Raw genomic sequence first — 10651 nt, 5'->3', positions numbered from 1 at the left:
AGTGTGGATTCCGAGCCAACAGGTCCACCACTGATATGGTATTCTCCCTTAGACAACTGCAGGAGAAATGCAGGGAACAACGACAGCCACTCTTTATAGCCTTCATAGATCTCACAAAGGCTTTCGACCTGGTCAGCAGAGACGGCCTCTTCAAGATTCTCCCCAAGATTGGATGTCCACCCAGGCTCCTCAGCATCATCAGATCTTTCCACAAGGACATGAAAGGCACTGTTGTCTTCGATGGCTCCACATCAGACCCTTTTGACATCCGAAGCGGAGTGAAGCAGGGCTGTGTTCTTGCACCAACCTTGTTTGGGATTTTCTTCGCTGTCCTGCTGAAGCAGGCCTTTGGAACTGCAACAGAAGGCATCTATCTCCGGACCAGATCAGACGGAAAGCTCTTCAACCTCTCCAGACTGAGAGCAAAATCCAAAGTCCAGCTGAAATGTCTGCGTGACTTCCTCTTTGCCGACGATGCAGCTGTCACTACCCACTCTGCCAAAGATCTCCAGCAGCTCATGGATCGTTTTAGCAAGCCCTGCCAAGATTTTGGACTGACAATCAGCCTGAAGAAAACACAGGTCATGGTTCAGGATGTGGACTCACCTTCCTGCATTACAATCTCTGAGCATGAACTGGAGGTTGTCCATGGCTTTGTGTACCTTGGCTCAACGATCTCCGACACTCATTCTCTCGATACCGAGCTAAACAAGCGCATCGGTAAAGCAGCTACCACGTTTTCCAGACTCACAAAGAGAGTCTGGGCCAACAAGAAGCTGACGGAACATACCAAGATCCAGGTCTACAGAGCTTGCGTCCTGAGTACACTTCTGTACTGCAGCGAGTCATGGACTCTTCGCTCACAACAGGAGAGGAAACTGAGCGCTTTCCACATGCGCTGCCTCCGACGCATCCTCGGCATCACCTGGCAGGACAAAGTTCCAAACAACACAGTCCTGGAACGTGCTGGAATCCCTAGCATGTATTCACTGCTGAAACAGAGACGCCTGCGTTGGCTCGGTCATGTTGTGAGAATGGATGATGGCCGGATCCCAAAGGATCTCCTCTATGGAGAACTCGTGCAAGGAAAGCGCCCTACAGGTAGACCACAGCTGCGATACAAGGACATCTGCAAGAGGGATCTGAAGGCCTTAGGGATGGACCTCAACAAGTGGGAAACCCTGGCCTCTGAGCGGCCCGCTTGGAGGCAGGCTGTGCAGCATGGCCTTTCCCAGTTTGAAGAGACACTTTGCCAACAGTCTGAGGCTAAGAGGCAAAGAAGGAAGGCCCATAGCCAGGGAGACAGACCAGGGACAGACTGCACTTGCTCCCGGTGTGGAAGGGATTGTCACTCCCGGATTGGCCTTTTCAGCCACACTAGACGCTGTGCCAGAACCACCTTTCAGAGCGCGATACCATAGTCTTTCGAGACTGAAGGTTGCCAATACAATACAGTAGTCCATGTTAACGGGGACAGAATCTCTCCCTACATGGCACCTGCCGGAGGAGAGAAGAAAATGTGGGTGTTAGAATATTATGCTAGAATATTTTTGAATTTTCTTCTTCTTCTTTTTTTTTTTTTGTGAGGGCCAGTTGCTGTTGATTAGCAGTGCAGCTCTCAGTCCTGTCATGAATTGAGTCATCTTGCTCCTGGGGATATTTTTAGGTCAGACTGTGATAACAAACAAGCATTAAAAGGAGAACCTGAGCCATCAGATGCCTTTCCTAGTCAGCAATTCAGGAAGGAAAAGGTTTGGTGATCTGTTGCTAAGAAAATACTTTGGAAACCCAGATGAGATTGCACAAGAAAAACTAAGGTAGATTTATGCTGGGGGGCAGTTGGGAGGGGTCAGACTGATAAAAGGAGCATTAAATGGTCTGCAGAAATAGTAACACCATCCATGTCTGTATTGCATGTGGGGTTGGGGAAGTGTGAACCAGCTATTGTTCTGAGCCTCTTATGTGTTTATAGTATTCAGAGGTGGAAAATTGCACTATGGTATGGGTGAATTGCAAGGCTGAGCAGCAACTGGAAAACAAAATGATGATCAGATTGTGTCAAAAGAGAATTGTGGTTATTTATGTGAATGAATAAGAAAAGATTGCTGCCATTGTTCACGGTGGGTAGGCATGTGGTTATTGGGCTCTGGTACTGGTTGGCTCTTCTGTGAACATGTTTTAAAATCCTGAAAATTTAACAGATGCTATCATCAACAATGTGTGTAATAGTCTGTCCTAGAAAGCACTGACACATCTCTGAAAGGTGTGCATGCTTTTGAAAAATAAGTACTATAGTGAGAGAGCAGAAGCAATAGCATGACTTTGTGTAGGCAACTGAACACTGGAATACCCAATCACAGAGACAAAAGAGTTCTAATGTGCTCCATTTAGACTCTTCTCTCAACCCTCACCATTCTGGTCTCCAATCATCTTTTAAAAAAAAGCAAAAACTGGGTCATTTTCAAAACGGAATATTATTTAGTTCCAGAATGATCAATGATATACACTGAAATAGAGGTGTTTAATTTTCCATGATTGTGCCTTGTGTAAATAAGGAGCAAGCTAGACAAAATGCTGGGAAATCTGAAATGCAGGTGATATTTGTTCAACAGAGGCAATATTATACAAATATACAAAATGAAGTGTAGTTACAGACCTGGTCCCTATGCCATTTTGTTCTTGCATTCATGCAGATGGCTACAACTTCAAAGATAGCCACATGGCTCTGTTAGTCACAGGAAGGGAGTTTCAGCTGCCCAAATCACTTGAAAAATCATGTCAAGTGATTTGGGGCACTGGGGCAAAGCCCTGCACTGGGTCTCCCATGGCATTCCTGCCTGTTCCATGCAGAAACTTCACTTGGGTTTACATCACCCAGTGTGAGAGCTCATTGCAGCACCCCCTTAATGGATCTTCTCTCATACGAGACCATACAGAATAAACAAGATCACATGCACAACGTAAATGCAGCAGTGTCACTAGCTTTGGTTAACCCCCATTAACTTTATTTATTTTAATATATAACAGTATAGGTCACCCAACAAATCACTAACCAACAAAAAACTAGTGGCCAGCCTGATGGCACTCACATAACTGAATAAGAATTCTAGTGTTAGCTCTCATGGAAATGAGAGCTGACATACTAACACCTCATTGGTTGCCTGCTGTTTCATCAGAACACCTCTTTGGCTCTTGGAACTATCAGCTTCACTGGTCAATTCCGAGTTTGAAAAATCCACTTTTTGTTACATAAGGCAGTTGTGTTTTCCTTTTTGGTTATTTATCCATAACATTTTATAGAATAGAGATATTTAAACATGTTTTATTTTGTTGCATTCTGCATGCAGTTATGCATCAAATGATGCATACAACGATGCATACATGATGGTATTATTCAGAAACACCAAGATTTCAAAATTTTGGCTAGCAGTGATGTCACCCACCCTGAGTGCATCACTTGATCCAGCCTGTACCGCCCAAGTGAAGCCACTGCTTCCGTGATTGTGCATTAGGTGCTACTGTTCCTACCAGTATTGAAGGTTCAGGAGTGAGCCTGCAGGTGGATGTGGGTGCTTGGCCAGTGTCCAACCTGGTCAACCCCGGCATCACCCCTGAAGCTGCCTGAATGAAAGATATGAGCAGAGTGAAGCAACCGTAATTCACAGCATGATGTGCTATTGCAGGAAGGTGTTGGCTCAGTTCTTTAGAAACTGTTACTACTTCATCTATCTCAATGCATTTGCAGTTGAGAATTCATAAAATATTGCATTGGTTGTAATGGGTTAGGATGTACCTGCCTGGTAGATGGGAGCTTCTCTAAATCAAAGTGACTATTGACAGAGAAAGGAGTGTCACATGCTTAAGTCCTATTTCTACTTGTTGTTCCAGTGACAGTATGTTCTCCAAATAATCAGATGATTAGTTTTTCCCCTTGTAATTGTAATCTCCTACATACCATCTAAAGAGGTTTGTTCCTGCTGGACCTGGTTTGTGCAAACTGCACCGTTTTTCTACTGTTTTGTCCAGCCCCTCAATAAGTATTCTCCTCCTTGTTCTTTATGAACCTGCTATGTTAAGAGTTTTGGAGGTGGACAGGCTAGCACATCACTAGGTGAGGGGGACAGGTTTTGGCAAGCTAACTCAGAAACCAGGAAGTCTTTGGCTGGCCCTGGCATTAACTGTCCCAGTTTACCGGGAGCAATTCTTGTTTTCTGTCCCAGGTTCCTGGGAAATCCCCCCCCCCCAATTGCTTTTTTAAAGATGTCTTGTTAACATTTTTAGGGAGAGGTATTTTTCTTCAGAGGTCAGCTAAGAACATAAGAAGAGTCAAGGGCCCATCTAGTTCAGCTTCCTGTATTTCACAGTGGCCCACCAAATGCTTCAAGACACCACTGGCCTCCCTTGCACCTGGCAATCTGAGGTAGCCTACCTCTATAACCAGGAGTTTGCACATACATACCATGCCTTGTAAGAGCTGTCTCACAAGGGTCTCTAAGTGGAGTGTGATTGCATCTTGTCTCTTAAGTCAATACAAGCAAATGAACATTTAAGGGCCCGTACAATGTTCTGTGGTCCAGTTCACACCCTGCAGCTACTCAAGGCTGTTGATGGTCAGGCAGTTAGTTTTCTAGTCTAACCAAGTTTTCCAACAAAATGAGCAACCCTGTCTAAAGCATTTAAATGGGTGGAAGACAAGTAACTGTAGAGGAAATGATTACAGCATACAGAAGAAAGAACAGGGCTTTCAATGCATAATACAGAAGATGGGGTGGCTCAGATAGTGATCCTTAGCATAAGAATAGAGGTAGTACAAGCATGTCCCTATTTTCATTAGTGAAACGTGGCAGTGTATGTTGTAGAGCTGTACCAGTCAATAATACTACTAGTAAAAGGAGGAAGAGGATTTCCTGGCAGAAATGGAAGAGTTTAGGGACAGGGCTATGCTCTTTCCATTTGCCACTTTGCCATGCCAGAAGTTCAGAGCGCGATACCATAGTCTTTCGAGACTGAAGGTTGCCAATAAAATGCCAGAAGTTTAAGCTGGTTCCTAAACCGAGTTGCCTGTGTATATTTGTATTTTCCATTGGTGCCACATCATCACAGCAGACCTTTGAAAGGGTTGGGAATGTTTCATTTTTTTTTGTTTAAAGGGAACTGAATGGAGCTGCAGAACCCAAGTTTGTACTTATATGGGCAAGTCAAATTTAAAAATGCAGCCGAACACTCAAGAAGCAGAAACAACTTAGATTGTCAAATTTGGATCTGAATTACTGATAGACTAATTGGAGGTTACTATTATTAATTTAGCACAATACACCACTGAGGATAGTGGCTGATGACTCATCAACTGAAAAAAGGAAGCCTGTAGTGAGTGCTTCGTGTCTGTCTTTGTTCATCTTATCTGTGCCTGTCTGTACAGGGTCTGACTGTGCCAGACAGAAATAACTACTAGCCCTTCCTCTCTTCTTCCTTCTAGTCACTGCAGACTTTGCTGAACTTGGTTAGAAAAGATAGCTTCTCCCTTGGGCTCAATCTGACCTCTTCAAACATTTTGCTAGAACTTCTAGTGCTATACTCAGCTTATCACCTGCAGAGCAGCCTCTACATACTTCCCTGAAGGTAAAAGCTCAGCCCCCTGCTGGAATGCTGTTATATAGTGGGTCCATGTGAATAAAGGAAGGCATAGAGATAACAGCTCAATATGTTTATTCCATCTTCAGAACAGAACCTGGCAATTAAACACAAGGCAAACGCCCCTGGCTTTTATAGCCTTTAGCTATACTCCCAGACTCCCCATGATTGGTGCAGTTGAAACCTTAACTAGAAGGTCAATCGGATGGTAGGATTTCGATCCATTACCCGATTGGCCAGCCATAAGTCTGGGCCAATCAGTTATGCAGGATTGAAATCCTACATAACTTAAATACATAACAAATGCCATAACTTTTTTTTAGAGAAATGCAGCTGGAATAGATGAAGCTAGCTGCAAGGTATGGTGAACAAATGGATGTGACCCCCCTGAAGTGCAATAGATGGGTTAAGTGCAATAGATGCATAATTGTACTTCACTTATAGCCCCCTCTGCTGCTGGCATAGCTAGCATTGTGCTGGCAGAGGCTGCTCTGCAGCTGTTGCAAAGCTGCCTGCGCTGATGCTCACTGCAGGACTGTTGGTGGGGAGGCCAGTGCAGTCTCCCATAGGCTGGTGGGCCCACAGACACTCACCAGAGCAGGTAAGCCTGTGCAGGGGATTGGAAGGAGGTTTGGGGGGGGAAGGGTGAAAAGGGGGAGGGGGTGCGTGGAACAGAGCAGTGACAGGAAGGATCAGGCCTGGGAAGGGGTAGGATCAGCAGAGGCAGTGCACTTGAAACCCCAAGCCCCTTCCCAGGCCTGATCCTCCTGCATGGAACAAAGCAGACTTACTCCAGTGATTGAGCTGGCACAGGTCCAAATTGCCCCATAGTGGCTTCTGGGGCTTACCCTGTGGCAAGGGGACACATGTCCCCTTACCCAGAGGAGAACTCCAGCAACTGAAAATCCCTTGCTAGATACAGCAGAAGCCGCACCAGTGCTGCTGCATCATCATGTGGGGATTTAGGTAGGATTGGGCTGGTAATCATGCTTCACCAGTTTGTCGAGCCACTCATAACCCTTAGGTTGATAGATGTATCTTCTACAGGTTTGCAGTTTGTATGCTAAGGGCGCAATCCTAAAGTGACCTTGGGCTGGTGCAAGTCCCTTGTGCCAGCCCAGGAGGGTCACAAATGTGCCATAAAGCACATTTGTACCTCCTCAGGAGAAAACTGCAACAGTGCATGGAGGTATGCTGGAGCACGGACGCTGTATCCAGCCTCTGTGACGGCTTGCCCCAGGTAGGTTGCGTCGGCTGAGCTCGGCATTCTGGAGTGGGGTGGTGGTGGTGGAGGACAGTCCTGGGGGCAGGCAGGCGGGGAGTGGAAGGCAGGGCTCGGACCCAGCTGTTATGCCAGATCCCAACCCCATTCCCAGAGCAGTGTGGAGTCGCTGCAAGCCGCTCATCTCTCCTCGAACTTAGAGCCACCTCTGGAGGTGGCACATGTCTGAGGAGACCCATTGGGACTGCAGTGGCTTACTTGGAGGCAAGGGGAAGAGTTTCCCCTTGCTTCCAGCTGAGCCACTTCGGGGACCTATCTTGCGCTGGATACAGTGCAGGCCTCCTGGCCTTCCGGTTCCAGCACAGGATAGGATTGCGCTGCATGTAGCTTAAAATGTAATGTAAAGCTTATGCCCAGTTCAACATGTAAATGTACATATGGTGATGTGCAATAAAGCAATGTAAAGAAGAAGATAATTGAACCAAATACTATGTCCCCAAGACTAACTGGGTTGTGTAGGAGAAACTGAATAAAAAATAGTGCAAAAACTGTACACATTTGAACAATTATAATACATAATTTGCTTGAATACTTTTTGGACTAAAGTGTGTTTAGAATTGCAGCTTTAGCATTACAAAAGGGATGGAGCAGATACAGGTGAGGCCCCCAGTTAACCCAATTCAATCATTTATTTTCTTGTCTTAATTATAAAACAGGAATGAATATAATACATTTAAATATTTATTTGAAAATTAATAAAGTTTTAATTCTTGTCTTATCAAAAAATTTGCAATGTCACTTGATTCCTGTATCTGTGTGCAATTACAGCTTCTTTTGTCTATCCTGTACCATCAGTTTCAGGATCCTGCCCATCAGTTTCATTGGGTGACCTCTAACTTCTTAAAAGACTAGGATACAAATATTGTATAATAAATAAATAGCAGGCCATAGCCTCCTATTTCTCTTCTTCTATCCTAGTTCCATCTTTCCTAGCATCTTCCTGAGGGCTCTGATTCCTACCCTTCCACTCTTTATCACAGAAGATGTGTGGGATTGTTGCTTTTTTCTTCCTGGCCCTGAACATCTCTGCAAGGGAGAGGGGTGAAGTGGGTTGTCGAATCTTTCCAGTAAGCTTTTGGTTCTGTTTTTGCCCTCTTATTCAATCAATGGCTACAAGCACGAGCAAATCCCAAAGAAGTGTAAGACAATGCTTCTTATTTGATTTGATGAATGGGGTTTAATCAAACTTAATTACTCCCCAGCTGTTATGCTCCCTTAGCACAACTAGCCTGACATCTGTTTGAAAATACAACTGAATGTGCAACAGGAACATGTTAAAACACTCTCCAGTAATCATGCCTGTAATCTTCTTTATGGCACTGAAATGGCTGCCTGCATAGGCTGCTCCTGGGTGCACAGAGATTCACATCTCATCATTCACTATGGCAGGAAATCTGATGTTGTGGAGCTGACAGCATGTGGACACCTGAGAGTACGGAATAGTGTTTCCAGAGGCACAAAACACCAGCTGATTAACAAATAAGAACCTTGTTGTTGTCTGTCTTAACTACCAGGATAATTGTTTCTCTCACCCTTTGTCAAAAAGCAGGTCATCACACCTATAGCAGAAGCCTTATTGCTTCTAAGTCTTATTGTTTATTGCTCTTAGGTTTCATACAGCGCAATCCTATCTTGTGCTGGAAAAGGCAGGCCAGGAGGTCTGTGCTATATTCAGGGCAAGACTGGGGCCAGAAGTGGCTCAGCCAGAGGCAAGGGGAAACTCTTTCCCTTACCCCCAGGTAAGCCACCACAGCCCCAATGGGTCTCCTCGGACCTGCGCCACCTCAGGAGATGGCACAAGACCAAGGAGAACAGAGTGACTTGGAGCTGCTCCGTGTGCTCAGGGAATGGGGTTGGGATCCGGCATAATTGCTAGGTCCTAGCCCCACCTCCTGTTCCCTGCCTGCCTGCCCCCCTGGAATACCCTCTGCCCTCCCCCCACTCCAGAACACCTCCTTCCCACCTTCCCCAGACCCCTGTGTTGGCCAAGCTTGGCTGACACAACCTTCCCTCCCCAGGTTGGCATGGAGGCTGGATGCAGCCTCTAAGGGCCCAGCGCACATCTCTGTGCTGACCTAACTGACAGTTGAGGAAGCGCAAATGTGCTTTACAGCATGTTTGCAACCTTCCTAACCCAAGATTTGGATTGCGCCCTCAGAGACCTAAGAGCTAATGCAGCTGGCTGAAGCAGACATGAGGACTCATACAGCATCCAAGCATTCTTTTTGAGGAGTAGGTAAGCTAGAAAAGTTAATCTATGCAGTTCTAATTGCTTCTGTGATTTTTAAAAAAATTTCCTTTATTAATGATTAAAATACAGTAATAAAACCATATAATGTGATATTAAATGTGAGAAAAAGTATCCTCCTGTGATGACATGTACCTTGTCTGCAATAGTGACTTTTCCCATCAGCTTAAAATGTTTTCAGAGTAGAAGCACCTGTGATACTAATTCATTTCATATGATCTTTTCATAGTTCTGAAACTGACCTAAAGGAAACTGTTTCCTGAAGCATTTTGACAAAGTTCTGCTAAGCGACCTAGAAGTTGTTCAGATTTTCTTCTTTCATTAGTTCAACAGAATCCTTTAGGGTTTAAATCTACTGTTTCTCTATACTTTCAGCTTCTCATTCCTATTCCTGACTTCACTACACCAATCCAGAGATGATGGAGGGGTTCCCTTGCACTTTGGGACTAGCTGTTCTTAGTATGATCTAATTGGTCTAATCTCCACCTGCTCCATAGCATAATTTCTGCAGTGGTGCCAGCAATAAGGTTCTTTATCTCAATAAAAGTGTCAATAGTTTTCAGTTAAAAACATTCTGTGCATACTTGTGACTCTAAAATTCTATATTATGGAGATGCAGAGTGGGCAGCTGATCATTAAAGGCAGAGGAGGATGGATTTAATAGGTATAATGTTGAAAAAGAAATGCACAAGGCTAATGATGCCACAGAATGAATAATGGGCAGCTCCAGAAACACAGGAAAAATTGGAGTGTTTCATTTGTTCCAAGCAGAGCTTAGCAGATTGGGGTTGCAATCCTGTGCACACTTACCTGAGATTGGTTGCTATTGAACACAATGAGATTTACATCTGAGTAGATGTGCATAGGATTGGGTGGTAGGTCTCTTTTATATGTTCTCTCAGGCAGCTTTCAGGTCTATTGTAATTTCTAGAACCAATTTCTTAGTTGGTTCTGTCAGCTTTGGGAGCTGTCCTGAATGTTGTTCATATCATCCCGTCTAAGTTTGCCTGATTCTTTTATTTCTAAAAGAGTGGAATGTGGGATGGTAGAGGTGTCAAAGGTGAGGGGAAACCCTTTCCCCAAATTCCCTCATGCTCACCAGTTTTCATTTTTGGGAATGCTTCACATCATAGCTCTGGAGATTAATAAATAATGCCCCTACCCTAAGTACTACAAAACAGATATGGCATCTCCCAATGTCTTCCGTATTTCTGAGTCTTCGGGATGATAAAATCACATATAACACTGGATAATCTATAGGGAGAAGGCTTATTCTGTAAGTCAGAGGTAAGAACAATGTTGGGCATGTATCAGGAATAAAATCTAGTATTTGTAGGGAATATTTAATTACCAAATAAACCTTGGGTCTTTTTGCATAGTGAAAATTCATATACTAGATTTTGCCCTACTTATTAGTCTATAAATGTCTTAAGTACTTTTTCTAGCCATATGGAGCTCAAATTGATAATCCTTTTTTAAAATAATCAAAC

The 10651-nt window shown here is 44.3% G+C and overlaps 1 protein-coding gene across 4 annotated transcripts in view; it reads left to right on the top strand.

Moving 5' to 3' along the window:
* The first annotated feature begins 1729 nt into the window (after window positions 1–1729).
* ST3GAL3 (ST3 beta-galactoside alpha-2,3-sialyltransferase 3) overlaps window positions 1730–10651 on the top strand; it is a 236055-nt gene continuing 227133 nt past the window's right edge. For all 4 annotated transcript variants that reach the window (XM_066623644.1, XM_066623643.1, XM_066623641.1 and 1 more), the window contains exon 1: window positions 1730–1817. The gene's annotated coding sequence lies outside the window, so the exon portion shown is untranslated. The remainder of the gene's footprint in view (window positions 1818–10651) is intronic.

Source organism: Tiliqua scincoides, chromosome 4 (assembly GCF_035046505.1).
Source record: "Tiliqua scincoides isolate rTilSci1 chromosome 4, rTilSci1.hap2, whole genome shotgun sequence".
Classification (NCBI taxonomy): Eukaryota; Metazoa; Chordata; class Lepidosauria; order Squamata; family Scincidae; genus Tiliqua; species Tiliqua scincoides.
This window is presented reverse-complemented; position numbering and strand designations above follow the sequence as displayed.